Raw genomic sequence first — 11,848 nt, 5'->3', positions numbered from 1 at the left:
TATCATTCGGAACATTCCTATTGTATTGTACTAAACAGACGCTCAACAAATATCACTAACAATATTTTTCCTCAACTGAATATTTAGCCCATGACCAATCAAGTCGACCTTGCATAATTTGTTTGACTATCCAGTGACTTGTGGACTGGGAAGTTAAATAATTTAAGGAGGCTCGAGGGTATAAAAGATTTCAGAAAAAAAATAAACATTTGTTTTTCATTTCAAATTTTTATTTGTTACCTTTTGTAGTTGTTACTTATCATATGGTACAAAAATCATTCAAAACAAACAATTTTTGTTGGCCCCAGATGACTTTTAAAATGTATACATCATTGAAAAAGTTCCAAATTATCTCACTTTGGTGGAAAAATGCCATTTTTTTGGCTTTAAAATTGAAATATCTTTTTTAACTCATCGGTGACCTATATTTTTTAATATAATTTCCATATAAGCTGTACTTAAACTAAATTATTGTAAAATTTGAGCGATTTCTGTAATAAATTTCTTTCTTTTTTTTTCGATATTACCTTTATTTCTCCTATTACTTCAACAGAAAAAAAACACCTTAACAAAAATGTATGCTTCTTTCGAAGGCAGATTGTGAGCGCAAATGAACTGTGACCCCACTTTTTTATTTTATTTTTCTGTTAACTCTAAGATAAAGTTCATTTATAGAAAAATATAGAGAAATCCTATATAAATGATTTAGACCCGCGAACCCCCTTAACATTTATTTAAATATATGTTAAACAAATCTATCCCATCGAACTAGAGATAAAGGATGCTACAAATACAGTTAAGTCTTTCTCATAACTTGAGTTGACTTGTATGTAGAAATTGACAATGAGGGTCGGTTGAAAATAAAACTTTACGACAAAAGAGATGATTTCAGCTTCCCAATTGTGAACTTTCCATTTCTATGTAGCAACATTTCAGCAGCGCCTGCATACGGAGTATATATGCGGCCCAATTGATACGATGTTCAAGGGCTCATGCCAAGAAATTGCATCCGTTGAAATTCTGCAAACAACCCATAGAGCAAATTACATGGATGATTAATATTGACCATTTGGTATATGGCCATGTTCTAAGCGACACGTTCATGAAGGTCATAAATAATTTCTTGAAGGCTATTTCTTTCAGTTTTCGGGCGGGGACTCCAAGCAAACAAAATGCATGTGTATAACAACACTGTAGATTTTCGTATTGAATAAAGAAAGTTGCCGGTCCGGTACATGAATAGATTGGTTTGAAAGCAAGGTTTTAATTAGATTCGAAAGCTTAATTCGAGGGTTGAAAATAGAAAGCACAAATAAAAGGGGGGGGGGGGGGAGTCCACAGGGAATATTTGTCTCTTATGATTTCTATATTTAAAAGGTTTATTTTTTTTATTTAATTAAAAAAGAGAAAAACAAATGTGAGACAAATTGTGAATAGTCTTTCTTCCTTTCTCCCATGCCAAGAAATTGCCTCCGTTGAAATTCTGCAAAGAACTCATAGAGCAAATTACATGGATGATTAATATTGACCGTTTCGTATTTGGCCGTGTTCTAAGCGACACGTAGTACATGAAGGTCATAAATTAATTTCTTGAATGAAATAAAATCTTTAGCTACTAATGACTGCCGTAGGAGGTCGACCGGAATTTTTAGCGAGGATTTCTTGGCATGTGTATTTCCTATCATGATTTCCTTGATAGATGATTGCTGCTCACATTGAAGCTAATAAACCAAGAGTTCTAAATGGTGAATTTGAAATCATCCCTTCGTAAATTTTACGGACGCCATTACGAGTCGGTTGACCGTTATGGATAACCGTTCCACAGATGATATCGGATAATATGTTCCTTATGTCGTAACCCTCCCCTTTTCACGAATGTGACCTTCCGATTTAGACTATTAACCGCATTTGTAATAAAATAAAAAAAAACCATGACGGGTGCCAGATGAGGAGCAGGATCTGCGTACCCTTCCGGAGCACCTGAGATCACCCCCAGTTTTTGATGGGGTTCGTGTTGTTTAATCTTTAGTTTTCTAAGTTCTGTACTATTATTTGTCTGTTTGTCTTTTTATTCTTAGCCATGTTTATTTTCTGGTATTTTAATGCTGTTGGTCCAAAATTATGAACTTGTAAGATGAACTGAATTAACAGCGCTTTGGTTTAGTCATTTTTACAATTATATAAGCTGATACAGTTTATGCCGATTGTTGAATTCGGGTTTTGTGACAGTCCTTTGTTCTTTGGTGCAAAAATGTCTCATTTTCAATCAAAACACTTCCGATCACGTGCACTTGGAGGAGTCCTTGGAGCCCAAGTAAAGATATAGACTGGTCAATAAAATCTGAGAGTAACAGTAATATTACGCAATGTGTATGATATTACATGTAGTCTGACACAGGGACTTTCTATATTAAAGTCCCTGTATAGAAAGTCCCTGTCTGAGATGAGTTTTTAATAAAAAAAAAAAAAAAAAAAGTAAAAAAAGTAAAAAATAAACGCTGTAAAGTGTAGAAAAAATATGAACATCCTGTTGTGCTTTTCTGACACATTTTGTAAAATTCAAGATAGTACCATTCCCAATTTATTGATGGTAATCTTACTGTTCATGGGATAACTTGCCATTTTAGTAGAACTTACTAATAGTTAGGAAGTAAACTTACTCAGAAGGACTAGAAAATGAAAAAAAAACAGATCAGTAATTTTATGTATAAATACTGGTAAATTAACAAATGTTCTAGCTATAATTAATTCTTTCTAGGCATTGCCCATGTTGCATTGCCAAGCTGTATGTAACTGTCTTTCAATGGGGTTTGACTATTCGAGTTCACCCAGTAGGCCTGAGATAAAACTAGGCAATGGGCAGATGCAATGGCTAGATGATGCATTAGTTATATATAGTTAGTTATACGTCCTTGGTATTATCCAATTTATCAAAGCAATCATAAATAAAAATCTTTTCGAGCTCCGTGAATATCCTTGGTGACATTTTAGTTGAAATTTTATGATCTACTCAAACTGAAAGAGTATCACTATGTATAGACTGTCCATGTTTTAACATACATTTGTACGTTATAAATATGTATTTTTTTTTCTCACACCATTTTAAAAAAAAAATATCGTTTGCTTATAATATCGAATTATTGGTAATATTATCATGTCAAATGATTATGTCCTTTGGGATCTTTGATGATGCGTTTATTTTAGAATGGACTTTTCATACTTTATATTTGTGCGTAGATAGGTGAATGCTAGTCAATTCGTTCCAAGTCCGATTCGTTCCAAACCAGTTCGTTCCAGATTTGGACAATTCGTACCAAGTCAATTGTCAATTCGTACCAACTGATTTATTTTATTATTAATCAGACTTAACAATGTGTTCCAACTTTTTTATAGTGTGTATGTCCGTAAATCACTGTATTTGTGTAAATCAACCCACTGCACTGCAAAAATCTTCACTTTTTTATGTATATTTCATATAATAGATCGTTTTTCAATCGATTTTTTTATGTATATTTCATATAATAGATCGTTTTTCAATCAGTCTTAACAATTTGTTACAACTTTCTTACACTGTCCGTATATCACTGTTTTTGTGTAAATCAACCTATAGTTCACGGCAAAAATCATCAATTTCTTGTCAATTTTTATGTATCATATTTAATATTTTCATATTAAAAGATCGTTTTTCAGTAATATCTATGGCTTCTTTTTTGCATGTGCGATATGAAATTTCATGATGCGTTTATGGTTCGATTTTAACAAATATTTATGTTGAAAGATGACAGACGAAGACGCATGGAATAGATCATTAAACATCATGTTAATACCCGTAATTGGATTAACTTGTTATACACGTGTATTGGTTTATGGTTAATAGTCTTGGCACGTGCATGATAAACTAACAAGATATTGAATCAGAATCTGCAAGTGTTCCTTATATGGGTCATTTTAAAAAAATGTCGAATTTTCAGTAAATGACGTCAAAATCGTATGTGGGGACATTGTATCGGACATTTTAGTTTTATCTGATATCTCGTATATTATATTTAATTTATGGGAATTTAATATCAAAATAGAGCTAATTTTTTGTACTCTTATCCATTATAATTTGTTTTATGTAGCGAATGGCACTGTATTAAATAAACATCATGAAAAAACAGAAAACGTAACCATACGTTTAATTTAGTTTGAAGGGGACAAAATGTCGGACATTGCTATTCAACTCGAATAATAAGAATTTATTTTAAAAAATCCTGATTTATATGTTTTTTACGGTATTCAGAATTTCACAAAACTAAAAGTGTAACGCGGGACAAGGAAACCATATTGCAAAATACAGGTTTTATTGAGTTTTAATTAATGAAAATGGTCTGTTACATATACAAAATTGCAATAATCTGAAAGAAGAGTTTAAAAGCTTTAAAATGATATACAACACTTTATAATATCAATTTTTATGTTTAAAAATTAATAAGATGAATTGCACGTGTACTAGTTATTTAAAGAAAAAGAATGTCAACAATTCAACTTACCAGTTCCACAGGTTCTGTGAGTCCAAGAATCACATAAGTCACAAGACAAAGCATGTTGGCGAACACGAACAAAACGATGACAAACAACACACGAAGATTCCATGATGGAATGTAATAAAAAAATATGGAATTAGGAATCTTTTATAGCATCTATGTTTCACATTTTTTTTTTATTGGTTTGGAAGAAGTTGACCTATCAAAAATATGTATTCTATTTTCCACACCTCCAAGCCCACAATTTTGTTTCTTTTGTATTTTATATTTCTTTGAAGTTTTGGAAAAAGTTGGAACGAATTGTCCAAGCAACTTGGGACAAATTTGTTGGGACGAATCGGAGTTGGAACGAATCATCCAGATACCAGATAGGTACATCGGCTGTTCAGTACAACATACTGTCAACAAATATGGCTACCAAATTTAGACAGTTGGCTGTTTCTATGAAAAAAACTTTGACAGCTCGTAATGTAAACTCGCAAATTATTCCCAAAAGAACTATGATATACACGGAGACGGGAGGCATATTAGCTGCACCAAAGATACACCCATTTGGATTTATTCCAGTGTTAATGACATTTTTCCCTTTCTTGTATGCTGGGGCCACTATAGGGAAAGAGTTTGCTGCTTGGATGGAAGAAAATGAAATTTTTGTGCCAGATGATGATGATGATGACTAAAATTACAACCAGGTATATGTTCAATATTGTAGATAGAGGCTCTTAAACATGTTAAAGGAACTTGACGCTTCCCTAATTACAAGAATATGACGGATCCATAAATTTCACTGCCTCTGGGTGTAAACTACATGTATCTGACGTATTTACTATTTTTACTATACTCTTTAAGATGAAGCTCCTTCTTTTATTTAATTACAATCCCTCTATTCATTAATTAATTTAAAGAATCATACCTTCATAACATTATTGAGATGCATGCAAGATTCATTAACAATAAGGTGGGGTCAGAGGGGTCCTGATCCCGACCTAAAAAACATGGAATCTAGAGGTTCCGAATTTCAAAAAAAAATAATCCTGACATCATGAAATTCCAGGATTTTGAAGGGATCAATCCCGAAATCCCAAGTCCTGGAGTCCTGATAAAGGTCCTTACCCATCCCCCTAACAATCTTGAGAATTAAAAAAATATATGTTATTAACCATAAGTGTATGACTATTTGATGTGGACAAGAAGTTATCCTTTGTATAGGTAGTGAGTCTAGTGACTGACCCTGACCAATTATTGTTGTTTATGTTTATAAATAATTACAAATGTATAATATAATCTCATTGCATTTCGTAATTGCCTGTATTATGATCTGTAACTCGATTGGTATGATTGTAATGAGTCCTATCTACATGTACTTCTACAGAAGTTAAATTATATAATTTCATAATTTTTATATTCCACCAAATTCCAGTATTTGACTACTGTTGCGCAGTTTTGGGAAATTGTAATGAAGAATACCCCAAGAGATTAAAGAATTCTTCTATTAAAGAAGAGCAGCAAGAATAATTTATTTAATTTACACTGACTATTTAGAGAGCAGTTCAACATTAAAATGGTTTACATGTAGTTTCCAAAACAGAATATCATATCATAAACTAATTTTAGTATATAAAATCTGACATGATAAAACTCCTTATTATCTGCAAAAGTTTTGGGATCAGAACTCTGAAATTTTGAAAGAAATTTAAGATCGGTCTTAAAAAATTATTTAGTAGTTGTTTGTCCAAACACAAAGATAATGAATTTTTTTTTTATACAGTTCTGCAATTCTATGGAAAGCTTATTAGCCACATTAAAACATCAAAATCTACATAAATGAATTATATTCATTTGAATTTTATAAGCTTAAAATAATTAAGGGAGCTACCATTTGATTTTTATGGGGGGGCTAGGATGAAAAATTTTGTCCTGCTTTTTTTTTTAGTTGTAATCTCTGTCCTGCCTTTTTATTTTTTACTCTATTCGGTCCTGCCTTTTTTTTTTACTAGTTTATCCTGACTTTTTTTACACAAATTGTCATCCTGCCTTTTTTTTTTAGCAAGTTTCTCATCCTGCCTTTTTTTTTTACTCAAAACTCCTGTCCTGCCTATTTTTTTCAAATTTCATCCTAGCCCCCCCATAAAAATCAAATGGTAGCTCCCTAAGCATGGTAAGCATTATTGCAATTTGCCAGGTCAGATTTGATGGACTTGTAAAAAGAGAGAATAAAATTACAGACACCAACCATTCATATGGATAAAATTTTGAAAAGTGCTACATATACATGTATAAAAGTCTAATATTCTGTGGATTCATTATTATTTGCTGGATACCAATTTTCGTGGGTTTTAAATTTAACTGTTCAACATAGTACAAATTTCAATAAAGTTGTATCCAGACTTTGGCAGAACCACGAAATCACATATCCACGAAAAGTGCAAGGTTTCCGCAATCCATGAAAATTGGTACACACAAAAATAAATGAATCCACAGTAATACAAATGTTTAAGAAAATAATAAAAAAAACATATTAATTGACATATACTCTTGTTATTTTTCAGGGTACAGCCACAGAACCTTAAACGCATCCAGAACTATTTATAGAACATTTCTTCCTGTAACTTGTGATATATATATCTATTTTCTTTTGTTAGTGTTGTGTAGAGATGTTATGTCATTTATAAATACATCATCACTATACAGTCTCATTTGTGATCTAGCATTTCGAAATTTGATTAGATCTTAAAATGTTAAGACTATTAGCTTTCTAGATCTGTATTAAGAATATAAAAAAAAAAGAGACATTTGTATTTTTATTGTCCGAGAGCTGACTTACTTGTTGTTATCATCAATTAATGTTAGAACAGTAACGTTGATACAAATATGTGGTATGATTGCCAATGAGACAAATTTCCACCAGAGACCAAAGGGCATACAGAAAGCAACTGTAGGTCACCAAATGACCATCAACATTACAATGAGCAAAACCAATACAACATAGCCGTTTATAAAAAGACCCATAGTTGCAATTCTGATTAAAATACAGATTCTGTGTCCTAGCTTTGCTTACAAGGTTCTGAAAACACTTCATTCTGCTTTCTGTTTTAAAGAACTTTCAGGATCCTCTGGCTTTGTCAGATTACTACACTCTTTCAAGGATTTCAAGGCTGAAATTTCATTGGCTGATGAAAAAGAAAATGGGTGTGTTGTCAGATTATTTTAAGCAAAGCTTTGACACAGGATCTATATTTTAATCAGATTGTCCCTAAATGAAAAATGTTATTCAAAAAGCGATCCAAACTAGAAAACAACTGTCTGATTTGTCATGAGAATTAGCTTGTTTAAAGTTTTGAAAAGTATTGGTTAAAGAGTTTTCCAGTTTTAACACAAACAACATAAAGGGCCTTTATCTGTCTCATTAAGGACTAACATCAAACTTTAACAAGTGAAAATTTTCAAATTGAATTTGACCTCAATTTTTTTCAGCAGAAACATTTAAAACTTTGAAAAGGATTGATTGATTGATTGGTCCTCAAGTCATGCATGCAAAACAACTTCAATTGGCATTTAACCAAAAGATGCAATATGCGCTGACTGACCTAAGGTGGGAACCGCTCCACTCTTGCTTCAGTGATTCCCCATATACTCAATCAAATTTATCCCACAAAAAAGGGGGACCAGGGCCCTTGGATCCACCTATGTAAATGTAGATGCATATTATTGGAAAAACTGAAAAAGGTTTCTTAACTGTGATCTGTGGTTAGATCATAAGGTTGTCCTGTGTTTCAACGAGTGACCAATAAATCTGCACAAAACATGATGTAGAGAGCTGCTCTTGCTTGTGAGTGATAGGAAACACATATATTCAACAAGTAGATCAGCATTTGCTTAAATCTTCCAATATTAAACTTCATACAAAATATTAAGGACCTAGCTATGATTAGAAAAATATAACAAAAATTTTCAGTTTTGTACAATTGTTGTTAACAAAATACTTGTAAAAAACTATATGGTAAACAGGAAAGCTCTGAAAATGTAACAATGTATACCATAACCATACCAAAATAAATCTCAATACCAAAAAGCAAGAAGCTTGCCAAAGAAACCAGATGAAAAATTCCTGATATGGACATCAATGTAAAGTACACAAATACATGTGGCAAACAACCTATTGAAGCTTTGACTGGTTTTTAAATGAGAACAAGAGTACACATGCTTAAAAGAGGGACGAAAGATACCAAAGGGACAGTCAAACTCATAAATCTAAAACAAACTGACAACGCCATGGCTAAAAATAAAAAAGACAAACAGAAAAACAATAGTACACACGACACAACATAGAAAACTAAAGAATAAACAACACGAACCCCACCAAAAACTAGGGGTGATCTCAGGTGCTCCGGAAGGGTAAGCAGATCCTGCTCCACATGTGGCACCCGTCGTGTTGCTTAAGTGATTACAAATCCGGTAAATAGTCTAATTTGCTAGGTCATATTCATGAAAGGGTAGGGGATTGTAGTTACGACATAAGGAACATATCCGATATCATTTCTGAAACGGTTATTCCATAACGGTCAACCAACTCGTGATGGCGTCCGTAAAATTTACGAAGGGATGATTTCAACTTCACCATTTGGAACTCTTGGTTTAATAGCTTCCTTGTGAGCAGCATACCTCTATCAAGAAAATCATGATAGGAAATGCAAGCACGGGAATATCGTATCAATTGGGAGATATATACCCCGTATGCAGGTGCTGCTGGAATGTTGCTACTTAGAAATGGAAAGTTCACAATTGGAAAGCTGAAATCATCTCTTTTGTCGTAAAGTTTTGTTTTCAACCAACCCTCATTGTCAATTTCTAGATGTAAGTCAAGATATGAAGCCGACTTAACTGTATCTGTAGTATCCTTTATCTCTAGTTCGATTGGATAGATGCGTTCCACATAGTCACCAAATTTTGAATTGTTTAGTGAAAGAACATCATCTATATAGCGGAAAGTAGAGTTAAAGGATATTGCTAACTTCTTATCTTTCTTCCTAAGAAGTTCCTGCATGAAGTCAGCCTTATAATAATATAGAAACAAGTTGGCGAGTAGAGGGGCACAGTTTGTTCCCATTGGAATGCCGACAGTCTGTTGAAAAACACGTCCTCCGAACGTAACAAATATGTTGTCAATCAAGAAATCAAGCATCTTGATAATATCAGTTTCAGAGAATTTTTTGTTTGAATCAGAGTGATTAAATGTCCTGCCTGTTTTACTGACCGCTTGTTTTTGTCAAGCCTGTGACTTTTGTCGCAGAAAGCTCGACATATGGATAACAAGGCAGGTAGTAGCAGCGTTAGCTAACTTCTGAAAAGTTTTATATTCTAGAAGGTGTTAGACCTGCATGCTTCATTCTTTGTATATATATATATATATAGATGCCTTATGTTACGAAGTCTGTCTTTCCTGGTTCAATTACTTGGAAAAAAATATTAATTTCTCCCTTATTATGAGTAATAGGATAAGTATATTTGGTATGTGCATACCTTGAAAGGTCCTCATTCCAAGCAGACTTGACTTCAACCTCATTTCATGGATCAGTGAGTGGTTAAGTTTTGGTGGTCAAGTCCATTTCTCTGATACGCTAAGTAATAGGTCTAGTATATAGTGAGTTTTTATACGCCCGGGACGGGACGTATTATGGTATACCGTTGTCCGTCCGTCTGTCAGTCCGTCCGTCGTCCACACTTCGGACAATAACTCAAAAACACCTACACCAATTTCCATGAAACTTAAGTGAATTGTTTATATCTATTGACGTAAGCTCCCTTTCGTTTTTTTTTAATTTCAGATTTTAAGTTTTGGATTTATGGGGCTTTATTCATAAAAAAGGGGGATTTTCAACACTTCGTACAATAACTCAAAAAGGCTTTCACCAATGTCCATGAAACTTTGGTGAATTGTTTATATCTATTGATGTAAGCTCCCTTTCGTTTTTTTTTTTATTTCATATTTTAAGTTTTGGATTTATGGGGCTTTATTCATAAAAAAGGGGGGATTTTCAACACTTCGGACAATAACTCAAAAAGGCTTTCACCAATGTCCATGAAACTTTGGTGAATTGTTTATATCTATTGATGTAAGCTCCCTTTCGTTTTTTTTTAATTTCAGATTTTAAGTTTTGGATTTATGGGGCTTTATTCATAAAAAAAGGGTGATTTTTAACACTTCGGACAATAACTCAAAAAGGCTTATACCAATGTCCATGAAATTTTGGTGAATTGTTTATATCTATTGATGTAAGCTCCCTTTCAATTTTTATAAATTTCAGATTTTAAGTTTTGGATTTATGGGGCTTTATTCATAAAAAAAAGGGTGATTTTTAACACTTCGGACAATAATTCAAAAAGGCTTTCACCAATGTCCATGAAACTTTGGTGAATTGCTTATATCTATTGATGTAAGCTCCCTTTCAATTTTTATAAATTTCAGATTTTAAGTTTTGGATTTATGGGGCTTTATTCATAAAAAAAGGGTGATTTTTAACACTTCGGACAATAACTCAAAAAGGCTTTCACCAATGTCCATGAAACTTTGGTGAATTGTTTATATCTATTGATGTAAGCTCCCTTTCAATTTTTATAAATTTCAGATTTTACATTTCCGTGTTATGAATTTTTATGCTTAAAAAAGGGGGGATTTTTCCAATTTTGGGACAATAACTAACACTTTCACAAAATTTTATGTATGGATGAAAAATTAAAGACAACAAACTTAGTTAAATTTGAGGTAGCCTTAATAGTGCCATTTTTTTTGTGCATTTTTATTTATTATTTGGGGGGGGGGGGGTATTTGACAGGGCTCACACTATTTCTAGTTGATCATATAAATTCATTTAAAGCATAAAAGACAAGTTAAAAGAGCAACGGGCGTATCATGCGCTAAAGCGCAGCCCTTTATTGTGTTTTGGTCTGCTTTTGTTATACTGTATGCAATAGTTCTACTATATTTGGTTTATGGAATGATTGTAAGGTGTACATGTCCAATGGGCAGTTTTCATATGCATGTTGATTTTTGAATCATGAGGGGGAAGGGGTTCTGATCCAGAAATCCTGGAATCCCGAGGTCTTAAAGATGAAGGTTTTACTCCAATTACCACATAGCTTACCAATTTCACATATCCATGACAATCAGGTCAAGGTCAGATAAATCCTGTCAGACAGACATGTTCCCCTTACAACTATTCAATACACCAAATATAGTTGAACTATTGCTTATAGTAATTTTAAAACAAACCAAAAACACAAAAACTCTAACTTAAAATTAACCAATGCACCATGAAAATGAG

The sequence above is a fragment of the Mytilus edulis genome, chromosome 9 (assembly GCF_963676685.1).
Source record: "Mytilus edulis chromosome 9, xbMytEdul2.2, whole genome shotgun sequence".
Taxonomy (NCBI): Eukaryota; Metazoa; Mollusca; class Bivalvia; order Mytilida; family Mytilidae; genus Mytilus; species Mytilus edulis.
This window is presented reverse-complemented; position numbering follows the sequence as displayed.